The sequence below is a fragment of the Sorex araneus genome, chromosome 1 (assembly GCF_027595985.1).
Source record: "Sorex araneus isolate mSorAra2 chromosome 1, mSorAra2.pri, whole genome shotgun sequence".
NCBI lineage: Eukaryota > Metazoa > Chordata > Mammalia > Eulipotyphla > Soricidae > Sorex > Sorex araneus.
In genome coordinates this window covers 401,509,988-401,523,100 of record NC_073302.1, presented here as the reverse complement: position 1 = coordinate 401,523,100, position 13,113 = coordinate 401,509,988, and the positions used below count along the sequence as shown (strand labels likewise).

Genomic DNA, 13,113 nt, shown 5'->3' with positions numbered 1-13,113 from the left:
ATAACTTTGATTTGATCTGTAGTATTTATATTTTCTTGTAGATGGGTTGATTTTCCTAGCACTGTTGAAAAGGCCACATTTATAGTAGGAATGTACAGAGATATTGCTTGGACTTGTTCTCTTAGTCCTAAGGACCTGGACTTTTAGGGTATCTAGCCACAACCCTGTAGGAAAGAGTAAACTTTTAGGTTCTCTATTCAGCCTTATATGTCTACATGGAGCTGGTCAACCAAACAGCTCCTATTGAGTTCTACCTTGGGTCATTCCCATAAAGAAAACTGAGTGGTTGTCTAGAAGACTTTGCTTGTTTTGGTGGTGATTCTTCCTGAAATGTTTGGTTATGGATTTATTGCTCCTGAATTCATAGCTGTACTATCCTGGGGGATAGACAGCCAGGCGTGTGGGCAAGAGACTCCCTGCCCCTCAGGATATTTTATAACCTACTTTTCCTTGTGGGAGAAACTCACAAGCTACTGAGAGCTTCCTCCCCACATGGGACAGCCTCGCAAGCTTCCCATGGTGTATCCACATGCCAAAGTCAGTAACCAGCCGAATCTCATTCCCCTGACCCTGAAGCCTTTAGAGACTTCTAAAATCTTAGGGATAGGACAAATCTAGAAGTTCCTGAGACCACTCGAGCCACTCGATGATCAACGGGATTTCATGATTCAAGATTCATGTGATTCAACTATCCTGAGGGATAGTAACAGACTGTCTTCCTTCTTTCTTCCCATATTTCCTTGCTTTATTTGTACTTTATTTCAGAGAAGGGAAAGTCTGTGACTTATGTTTACATTTAATTATCTCCTTGTTAATAGATCTTACAAAGTGGACTTGTATATGGAGGATGGTATCAAAGGAAGTGGATTCTACATCAATCATGTCAAACTTAGAAGCGAGAAGTTTCTGAAATGTGTGTGACAAAAATAAATACTTCAAAGGCGATCAATAGCACAAACTCCCATTAACTTACAATTCCATTAATTTGTGACTGTTAAACAACAGAACACTAGCAAGAGGAAGCCAAAAGGAGTTGATTTGGGTTGAGAACCTGTGCTTTATATGGAAGCAATTTTTCTTACAATTGAAAAAATTTTCCAGTTTTTATTGATTTTCTTAAAATAGTTTGTGAAAATGATTTATTATTTGGTTTTAGAATTATGGGTTGGGGAATGAATTAATTTCTCCATCAGCAACAAATTTCTATGTAGCATTATCTCAGTAGGGGAGACTTCAGTTAAATAGCATGGGTATTTTCCCTAAAAAACTAACCAGTAGGGGAGATTAGAGATAGTCATACAAACACTTTAAACACAAACGGACAATTTGTGGTAGAGGTAAACTGTAATAAAGGCAAAAGATAAGGGTGAATTATTGATCCCAGGTTTGGACCTAGTGGTAAGGAAAGGGAAGACCATTTTGGGAAGGAGATAACCTAAAGGAGAGGTTCCTTAGTCAAAATGCATAAGGGAAGAGAGGACTCGTAAATGCATGGAGAGAGAAGCAAGAAGAGAAGCTTTATCTATAGGTCCCCCTTGTTACTCTCCCCCAGTTATAGTTTACTTGTGGAAATCCCAGATATTATGCCTTGCCAGCCCCTTTCAATTAACCCTGAACATACAGGAACAACAGGAGAATCAATGTCACGAATGTTTCTATCTCTTTAATTCATGAAGAATCTGGGTCTAACTTCCTGACTTCAGGGATCTCAGTATTAATCTGCCTTATTTTGCGTCTCTCTTTCCTTGAAGTCCTGAATGAATAGTGTTTATTTGTGACAAAACCATTGAGCTACTGTGTGTCTTTCCTGAAGTGTGACACAGTGTCCTTCGAAAGAGTTTTTCTTGGTCATCGTGTGGGAAAAACACGTGTTTGATATTTAAAAATTTTTTTAAATTCAGAAAAAGCAGACTCTATGACTTGTTTTCTGCCAGCAATCTGTGAAATTTTGCTTTCCAAAATGAAAAGTCTTCCCTGAAATTCATAGCCAACTGAGTTGCAAGGCCCAAAGTGGAGCAGCTGGTGTTTTAAGGACTGCATATTCCCAAAGCATACTCCTCCCCACCCCCAGCACCTCTGAGTCATTCTCAGCAGTACAGAAGTTTTGTTTCCCTGCCATTTGTAATCTGCAGATGATCAGACTGGAGAACGAGAGAAGAGTGGTCCGTCAACACGAACATGAAAGCAGCATATCGAACATATTAACCGTATGGCTGAAGAGAAATAAATGCTCAGCCAAACCTTATCTAAAAGCTTTCATTAAAAAAATTTTTTTTTGATGTGTATATGTCTTAAAATCAGTGTTTAAGGACCATCAGACTTACTCTGTGCAATGCTTGACAGCTGTGCATTGTGGAAGATGCAATGTTTGGGACCTGTGGTGCCAGGGGCCACTAACGACTGTGCTTGGGGGTCCATGTGATTCTGGGAATCCAGCATCACTCCAACCCTTGTTTTTCAGTACTTTTGACCCCTCTAAGTTTTTATAATGTTCTGTCCTCCTCAAAGTCCCCAAGCAAAATCAAACCCTCATAGTTAAATATCGAAAGTGTATTTGGTAATAGGAAGAAATGTCATGACATTAGGAATAATAATTAGCTATAACTTGACTATCGGGCTCTCATATTTGGAACATGAGGCTGAATTGAAATTGGTTTTGTTTGAAAGACTTGGTGGGTTTGTAGCCACAGAGGAGAACGAATAGGTCCCCACAGTTCAAAAAAGGACCCTTTTTGGTTTAATTATCTGCATTTTCCAGCTAGACTTTTTAAAAATACTATTTGAACAAGGACACCTTCACATTTAAATTTTTTACCGGGCCCTGAAAATTATGTAGCTATTTTGTGTTTGTCTGTAGTTTAAATGAGAATATGGTATAACTAGTTCTCTTAGTTTTTTTTTTTGATGTAATTATATACCATGTGAGATTTCCTTTACCTTATCTTCTAGACATTATGTTCAATTTTTAATTTCAATCATAACTTTTTTATTTTTAATAAGTTTTGTACATATGCTTTTTGTGGGTGAGTGGCATCACACTCAGCATTATTCAGGGCTTACTCCTGAATCTGAGCTCAGGGATCATTCCTGGCAAAGCTCTGAGACCATATGCAGAGCTGTGGATCTAACCCAGTTTGACTGTGTGCAAGTCAAGCACTTACTCAATATATTATCTCTCTGGAATAGTTCTATTCTTTTACAAACTTTAATTTATGACTGTAATATCTCCTTGTAACTACTGATACACAGAAATGAGAAAAGTTTCAAAATTTCTTTTGCATACTCAATTGTTTTTATTTATCCAATCTTTCTTTCATTTCCTTAAGTTTACTTTGCTTGCTTTTCTATTTTAAAAACAAAAATTTCACATTTGGTGGTCACAGTGACTGTGTTTTATTTTGTCTTGAACTTTTTAAGTTTTAATGCCTCTTTCCTTCCTTCCTTCCTACCTTCCTTCCTTCTTTCTGTTTTTTCTTTTTCCTTCTTGGGCCACACCCAGTGATACTTAGGGGTTACTCCTACTACTGCATTCAGGAATTGCTCCTGGTAGTGCTCAGGCGACCATATGAAATGCTGGGATCAAACTTGGGTCGACAGTGTGCAGGACAAGCTCACTACCCACTGTATCTCTCTTGCTACTCGATGCTAGTTTCTTAAGAAATGAATAGAATTGTGCATTTCATTTATCTTAGAGCTCCTCTGTCCTGCAAAACAGCCACATTTTTGGTCCTGAAGTATCGTTTCCAGCTATTTCCATTCTTTATTATTCACCTACTACCATTTAATTGGTGTCTGATAAAGAGGAGACATTAAGCATGTCAACATTTTTACCACCAATATCTAGAAATACCTTCTGTAAATTTAAATAAACTGTTGCCAATTTTTAAAAAAGTTTTGATGTATTAGCTAGAGATTCAGAATCTACTTTGAAGTAGTTTTTGTACTCAATAGTTTATGTACCCAAACTTTGAAAGTCCTGTTGTCGCCTATAGCCCTGGAAGATAACAATATAAAAGACAACTGATTAAATTACACGGAGTCAACCCTGGGTATTGGGTTAAAAATGGTCAATAACTCCATTTTTCTTCCTCTATATCTTTCAGCTGTCTTTTGAATCTTCACACCCATCGATGTACTTGGCTTGCAGTAATTTCTCAGCAGGCCCAGTAGAAATGGTTGATAGTTACAAGCAGGTGTTTCTGACAAGTCATGTTTCTCATTTTTACAGATGCGGTATATTCTATCTCTGCCATCTCCCTTTTCCTTTTATAGCTTCTGAAATTGTGTTTTGTTAAAAGTCACTTGGCTATCTTCACACAGTTTCCCTGTTACAATGGGTAAATGTCAAAAGCAATCAGGTGCAATATCAGCTTTCCATTGTATTCCCCTAAGCCCTCCAGTAGATAATAACTTCTTGCAATATTTTCTTAATGTAAATGGAAACAGATACTAACCCAGGCAAATGATCCCTCCTGAGCCAGCTGTCCTTTTCAATATGTTATCCAGAAGATTACATGAATATTTATTGGCTCTTCAGTTTCTCACTGAAGCCAAAGTCCCTCTAACAGGGTATATCATGTTTTAACTTGAAATAATGCAATTTTGCATGACTAGAGAAAACTAAATATGAAAAGGCTCCTGAACATATTTGATCAACATGTTCAGGAACTAGAACATGTTGATCAAATATTCACTTTGAAAACAACTTTCACAGTGACCTCTGAATAGTCAAATAAAATAAAATAGATCCCATTTTGCCTTCCTTACTTGAAAAGTGCAAGCATCACTGCATATAAGTCTTCTTTTCTTATTTCAATACTACAAATTTTAATTTTATTTTGGATTTCTGCTTACATGTGTCATTTCTCATATTTGAATTTTAAAGCTTAGCAAATAGAAGTGTTTTTACTTTAACCAAGTGAACATAGGTTTCTGCAGTAATTTCACCTGCGAACACCATCATAATATGATTTTTTTATCATATAAACATTAGAAAGTGAAAAATGAAAAGAAAGAGAGTCTGGGCTAGGGATAAATTACAGTGGTTAAGGTTCTTGCCTCGTATCTCATCAACCCCGCTTAGAATTCCTGGCACCACATATGGTATCACATATCACCAGGAGTCACTCCTGAACACAGCCAGGAACAGGCCTTGAACACAGTTGGGTTTAGCCCCCAAATATCCACTGCACCAAAGATAAAAAAGAAGTGCTGAAAACTATAATATGTTTTGTGTTTATAGTGAAATGCTAATTATGCTCTAAGGGTAGAATCCAAAAGTGCAAAAGCACTTTACAAAAAAGTTATAAAATTGACTAACAAACATATAAAAAGCTCTTAAAATTACTAGTTTTTAAAGAAAGAATGAAAATTAAACCCAAATGAGAAACCACCACACACTTATTAGACTAACTAGCAACAATAAAACCTAAAAATGACAAATGTTGAGATCTGGATCTAAGGCCTTTATTATGAGCTGGAGTGACAGCACAGAGGATAGGGCATTGGCCTTGCATGTGGTTGACCCGGGTTCGATTCCTCAGTCCCTCTCAGAGAGCCCGGCAAGCTACTGGGAGTATCCCACCAGCACGCCAGAGCATGGGAAGTTACGCATGGCATATTCAATATGTCAAAAATAGTAACAAGAAGTCTCACAACAGAGACGTTACTGGTGCCTGCTCGAGCAAATCGATGAACAATGGGACAGCAGTGCTACAGGGCATATAGGGCTTTTGCAGCCACTTTGGAAGTAAGTTCTATATAAACCGGAAATCACTAATTTCAGACAAAAATCTATATACAATATCTTACAGAACCTTTACATTTATGAAACCCAGGAAATAACCTGAATATCTCTGAATTAGGGAAGAGATGAACCAACTGTAAAGCATCATACAATAAAATACTGTTTAGCAATAAAAAGGAACCAAATATAATACAGAGATATGAAGCAATATGGATGATGCAGGCATTTTGCAGAGTGGAATAAACCAGATACAAAAGGTGACCTACCACTCAATTTTATGTATAAAGGAAAAGGCAAAACTAGAAAACAAAAGTTGGGGCTGTTTGGATTGGTGGGGTGGTAAATGGGGTTGGCTTCACTGTGGACCAGACCTCTTAAACCAAACCCACAGGCTATAGATTAAGAAGGGTAAATTTTACTCTATATAAATTAGACTTTAATGCAGAAAAAATTTAAAACCTGAGATGGAGGAGTGCAAGGAGAGCTAAAAGAGCAGTAGCTAAAGAGATGAAAGGGAATTGGCACAGACATCCAGTAAGTAGGAGAAAGAAGGAACATTCCTAGAAGGACCAGAACAGGCTCAGGAGAAAGTGCTGCAGAATCTGAGTATTTAAAAATGAATAGAACTTTGCCCAGGTGGGAAAAGCAGTCAAATAATAAATTATGGGATTTACAAAGGCATTGGGTCTATAGATAAATGAAGTCTGAAATGTAGGTATAGAATTATGGAGAACACAGACAACAGTGGGATAAAGAGAGGAATGGCCTGACTATAAGAGGCCTTATTGATTGTGCCAGGGGGCTCGGAACAGTGAAACGAGACACCTCTCCCAGACTAAAAGACATAGCTGATATCATTGGACTTGCTGATTTATTTTTTTTATTTAAAAAAAATTATTGAAACACCTTGAGCATGGCTGTGGCTAGGCTCCAGAGCCATGCTCAAGGCCCCTCTCCACACGTTCAGACGAGACCCACACATGAAGGTACTGGCACAGGAACCCAGGTATGCAGGACCCGGGACTGAGACCTCCAAGCCTGCTTGGATTGGGAGTGGACCTCTTCTGCCCAGTCTTCCCATTTTCAGTAGCTAGGCGGTCACACCCAGGGACTGCCCCTGGCGCCATGCAATCCCACCAATGACCTACATCCAGAGACTTAAAACCAAACTCCCAGAAGCATGTGGCCACTCTGTGGCCACATGACATCTTATAGCCTAGTTCTCCCTCTGGGAGATTCTGGCTAGCTACCGAGAGCTTCCTGCCCACATGGGAGAGCCTCGCAAACTCCCCATGGTGTACTTATATGCCAAAACCAGTAACAATGCTGGGTCTCAATTCCCTGACCCTGAAAGAACCTCCAATGCGGCATCATCGGGAAGAACAAGTAAAGAGAGGCTCCTAAAATCTCAGGGCTAGGATGAATGGAGATGTTACTGAGACCGCTCGAGAAATTTGACGATCAACGGGATGATGATGATAATGATTGAATCACCGTGAGATAGTTACAAGCTTTCATGTTTGGGTTACGGTCTCACCATGATCAAACACCCATTCCTCCACCAGTGCACATTCCCCACCATCGGTATCCCGGGTATACCCCCTTTCACACCCTCCCCCTGCCTCCATGGCAGAAAATATTTCCCATACTCTCTCTCTACTTTGGGGCTTTATGGCTTGCAACACAGACACTGAGAGGTCATCATGTTTGGTCCATTATCTACTTTCGGCATACATCTCCCATCCCAATTGGTTCCTCCAGCCATCATTTTCTTAGTGATTCCCTTCTCTATTCCATCTGCCTTCTCCCCTCTGCTTATGAAGCAGTTTTCCAGCTATGGGGCAATCCTCCTGGCCCTTGTATCTACTGTCCTTGGGTATCAGCCTCATGTGATGTTATTTTATATTCCGCAAATGAGTGCTGGGCTTGCTAACTTAGAAAGAATAACCTGGTGGCAATGTGAAGGGTGGACTGAGAGACAGAAAGATGGGGAGAAATTGGAGGCTGGGTAGGCACGAAAGTCCACAGCACTGCTGCTGAGCTTGTAGTCCAACGTGATAGACACTCGTGTTGTGTGACCACTTAAAATAATGGAAATGAAGGACAATTAAACATGGAACTCTTCAGCCCTGCTGGCTTTACTGCAAGTACTCAGCTGACACAGAAGACTATGGGCGACAGCACAATGCAGTGTAGGTGAATAGAGTCCTTGTTGTAAAAAGTTCTTCTGCACAATGCTAAGCGAGAGCCTCACTTACAAGGCATTAGCAATGGCAGAAGGAAAGTCTTGTGTAGTGAATGAAGTTTCATATCATATCTAGAAAGCATGTGTGGGCAACAGCTGGTCTTCATCCCTTAGGAATCAGAGATGTCACTGAGTATTAGTTCACTAGGAAATGAACTTCGGTATTTAGAGTTTTAAAGCTTGTGATCTCATGCATTGATTAGAGGTGATGGATATCTTTGTTATCTCTCTCTCTTTTTTTTTTTAGCAACCTAGTACCAGGGAATGTCAATCTTTTTTTGTTTGTTGTTTTTGGTCCACACCATGTGATGCTCAGGGATTACTCCTGACTGCTCAGGAATAACTCCTGGTGGTGCTTGGGGGGACTGCATGTGTTGCGGGGGATTGAACTCAGGTCAGTTGCCGCATGCAAAACAAGCACTGTACTATCTCTTCAGTCCTGGGAATATCAATCTTACTGGCTAATTTGGTGATACAGGCTGAATATGTGTCTCCTCCTTACACATTCATATTAAAACCTAATACCCCACCTGAGGGTATTTGGAAGTAGGACCATGGAGGGAAATAGTCTGTTCTCTCAAGTTAGGGTACAGTGAGAGGACAACCTTACCCACCAGGAGGCTATTCTTGAGTAGCCCCTGAGTCTACTAATATTGCCCTGATTTTAGAATTCTAACTGTGAGAAACATAGTTTGTTGTCACCAATTTATTGTTCTATTATTGAAGCTTGAATGGACTAAGATCATGGCAACTAGACTTTATATTATTTCAATTTTGTCAAGTATCTTCAGAAATGTATGTTACCTTTTGTTTTGTTTTGTCCTCTTGAATGGTGCTCATGGAGCTGCAGGGCTTTATCAGTGACCGATTTCTGGCCAGCCAAGCAGATAACTCAATGAAAAGGCCCAAGGGTGCGGTGCTTCTTGGGCCCTGTGGTGCTGGGGATTCCCAGGCCACCCAATGGTATCGAAGGTCCTCAGGGATGTACCTGGCAATGTTTGGGGTACTGTATGGCTTTGGGAATTGAACTCAGGTTGGACATATGCTAGCACTACCTCCCAGCTAGGGATGTACACTAGTGTTCATTTTGTTATTCATTTAGCAAATCTAAAAAATATTTGGATGAATTTTCCTACGTCTGAATAATCTTCTACTGTATGCTACTTCTTCAATTGTTCTAAGCCAGAAAACAAGAGGACAAATACTTGAAATTATGTACTCTCCCTTTATTACTGGAGGACTCCCCTCTCAGGAGGAATCCATCAGTACCATCTTTATGGTCAATAGCCTCCAAAGCAAGGAAGGTTTGTGGCTCATCAATGTAGAGATAGATAGATTAATCAGGTGGGCATGTCAATGGACAATCCCTGACCCAGTTTAGCAAAATAAAGTTTGGGAAGAAATTAGACTGGAAAATGAAAATTTCAGTAGCAGGCCCCAAGATTTAGGGGTTTTTTTTTGGCAGTGCATATATGTTAAGAATGCCTAAGATCTGTCATCCAGAAAGGTAATTTTTTAGGAATGGTAAGCTTCTAGGAATGATTCTAACCATATTTGATTAGAAACAAAGTCAAATTCCAAAGGAATTGGTCAATGAAATTAATAAAAGAAGCTGTGTGTGTAGCTATAACTCATCTCTCTATATATATTTATACAATTTATATATTTATGAATGGAGATGTTACTGGCACCGGCATGAGTAAATTGATGAACAATGGAATGACAGTAATATAGTGATATATATTTTGTTTGTTTGGTGTGGTGTTATATTTGGCAATACTTGGGTATTACTCCTAACACTGTGCTTAGGGGTCTTTACTAGTGGTGCATGGGGGGATGATGCACTCAGCCCTTTGAACTATTTCTGAAACTTTTGATAATAATTGAAATAAACTTAATGCCTACTTTGATAAGTGTGCTTACACTTTCCTTTAATAAAGCATGTACTAGGATTTGGTGCTGCAGGAAGCAGTGTAGGTAAGGTGATTCCTGCTAGTATTTTGGTGAAAGTTGGGGTTCAAATAGGGTGTTATCAATATTTGCTCAGATATCTATTTGTAATATTTTTAACATAACAAAAATAGTGAAAATAATAATAGTTCTCTTAACACCATGTTTTTAAAAACTGGTGTGTACGTGGAACCTGCTTCCTCTTTAAAAAGAAATGTGGTTGATTATTGGGGAAGAGAAACAAAACTCCACAAAATTTGGCCGTGGGTTATCAGAACTTATTAATGTTAGTCTCAGTAAAATTCCACAAAACTTATTCCACAACATTTAAATGAGTAGAATTTACTCTGACAAGCCCTATCTAGATTATTTCAAAATGTCTTTTGCAGAGTGGCCTGCAGGCTGTGAAATCTTCTGAACCCCATGAAAGTGGTATTACGGTGGTGAGGGGAAACCCTGTCATCCAGATCTTGGCAGTTGCTCTTTCTCACACTCCCTGGTGGATAACGTGGAGCTGCAGGACGTCAGCTAGGGGCAGTGACTACTGATCACCCAGCTTGTAAGACAAACCGCTAGCTGAATATAAGCTGTCCCTGTTTCCCCCTGTGCTGTGCCTGGAGAGACTTTGAACACAATTGTAAAAACCTTCTGAAAAATGATTTCCCAGTGGGGAAAACTTATGATTTATGAGCTTCGCTCAAACATAGAGAAGAGTACTCTAGGATTCTCTCCGATCCGGGGCCAAAAAAAAAAAAAAGACACTGTGAACATTCACAGATTTTTTTGATGGGTTTCATCACTCATCTTCATGAGAACAAATAAGCATGTAGCACTTTTCTCTGACTTACTCTTCCAATGTAATGATTGATCAATTGGCTAGCGCAAAGAGAGGGAAATGTTTACATTTGTCTTTCTATCTTAATTCATAGATGCTTTCATGCTCAGATAGCAGAGGGCTCAGTTTTTGTTTGCTCATTTGCTTAATGGTAGGACTCAGGCTGCCAAGTTTTAATCAGGAAATAACACATGTTTAGGATAGGAAAAAAGGAATTTAATCCATGGTCCTAATTGTGCTGGTTTTAGCTGGGGGTGATCCTATAGAGAAGTGAAGCGATTCAGAAATGGTTCACTTGGAACTGAAAAGGGTGGTTCTTAGGAGAACAGAATAATTTGAAGTAATGCTTTTTTCCCCCCCTAAGGAGCTTGGGATACCATCCAAAGCCTCCTGCTTTAGATGGATATATTCATCACTGAGATGGCGCTCACAATGATGCATGAGGATATTCAGAATAGTCAGAGCCTGGATGAGCTAAATCAATGCCGCAACATGGCCCTACTGGAACAGAAGTTTTGCAAACTAGATCTCTAGGAGGAGAGGGGTCGGCCAGAGGCACAGAGACAGCTGCATGCACCTGATTTTTTTTTTTTTTGAGGCTGCTCTCCTTTTCTCCTGAGCTGGCTACAGATTCATTTCTTTAGGCTGAGGACTCACTGATAGGGCATCTGTATTCTGGGACATTGCTCCAGCTCCACTTGATTATAGTGCAATTTCTCACGCTAGGCAAGGACCAGTTTGCACACAATTCCTCCTCCTAAATGATCGGCTGCTGCTTCCTCCCTCCTTGGAGATTTGTCTTGCTGCCATTGAGGGATGGAACAGCTAGGTTTAGGTTCAGGGCAAGTTAGAATAGGACATGTTCACACTTTATTTTGATGACTCTAGGAGAATCCAATCTAAACCCACCCACATAAATCATGTGACAAATCATTACAATGAGAGCTGCCCAGAATGGTGATGGATTTAAACACATGTCATTATATCTTGCCCTTCAGGAACTGACAATTATTCAGGGCAAGCAAAACATAAGAACAGGAGAAACAAAATGCTGTTCTAGTAGCAATAGTCACAAAAATAGAAGGGAAACTGTGGAGCAATAAACCATTGAGAGGTATCCAGACAAGTATTTCTACTATTACTATCTACTCTACTATTCTCTCGTTAAAAATGAGAGAATAGACGTGAACAAGAAGAGTCAGGGGTCAGACTTGTTAGAAGATTAGATTCAGTTTATTTCATATTTTTGATTTTGAACCACACTTGGTGGTACTTGGGTGACCATGTGGTGCCAGGATCTAATCATGGAGCTTGTGCTCCAGCTCTCTGAATCATCACCCTGGTTCCAAGGTTAGATTTTTTTGAGAGTTGATTATGAGAATGTTTTACTGTTGGAGTAATCTTATCAGCTCCACAACTAACTAAGAAGAGTACACACAGTCTGTTCCATAGTAGTATGGCTTTGATGGGTTAAAATCCTAACTTGCTTCGTTGCTAACTCAGTTTTATTTCACTTTATTTTTGGTTACTCAAAGGAACCAAAAGGAATCCAGAGTTCTGACCTCCATTGACGGTCAAGAATCAGGGATGCTGTCTCGTTTGCCAAGGCATCAAAAATCAGATGGGCCGGACACGTAATGCAATTCAGAGATGACCACTGGACTAGAGCTATTACCGACTGGATTCCACAGGATGTCAAAAGATCTCGTGGCCGCCCACCTACGAGATGGTCAGACTTCTTCGTCAAAACCCTGAATGAATGATTTGAGGCGTTTCCTGTTCCTGGAGTGAGCAGATATCATTGGACTACACTAGCACACGACAGGAACAAATGGAGACGTTCCTGGCACCCGCTCAAGCAAATCGAAGATCAACGGGATGACAAGTCATACAAGTGATATTTTTGGTTATCCAAGCCCAGAGGTTCTGAAGGTTAATTCCTGGCTCTACACTCAGGGGTCACTCCTGAAGGGGCTCAGGGAATCATATGTGATGCCAGGGACTTAAATGGGGTTCGTCACACACAGGACAAGTTCTTTACTCATTGCACTATCTCTCCAGCCTTGTTTCACTTCTGGAGGAGACTCCAGCAGAGCTCAGCGGTGCAGGGCCACTTCCACAGGGCACAGGCTTCTCAGAGCTTAGGCCTGGTGATGCAGTGTAGTCAGTTTCAGCACTACTTTAAAAAAGACCACACCTGGAGATGCTCCATGGCCATGCAGTGCAGGGGATAGAATTTGTGGCATCTGCAAACAATGCATGCTCTCTAGTCTTTTGAGCTGCATTGCCCTAGTCCCATATTTTACTTTTAAGGGTACTCCGCATTTAAAAGCCATA

The 13,113-nt window shown here is 40.0% G+C and overlaps 1 protein-coding gene across 11 annotated transcripts in view; it reads right to left on the bottom strand.

The window, feature by feature from the left end:
• Window positions 1-13,113, bottom strand: part of MAGI2 (membrane associated guanylate kinase, WW and PDZ domain containing 2) — a 1,445,467-nt gene that overhangs the window by 128,897 nt on the left and 1,303,457 nt on the right. The window lies entirely within an intron of this gene.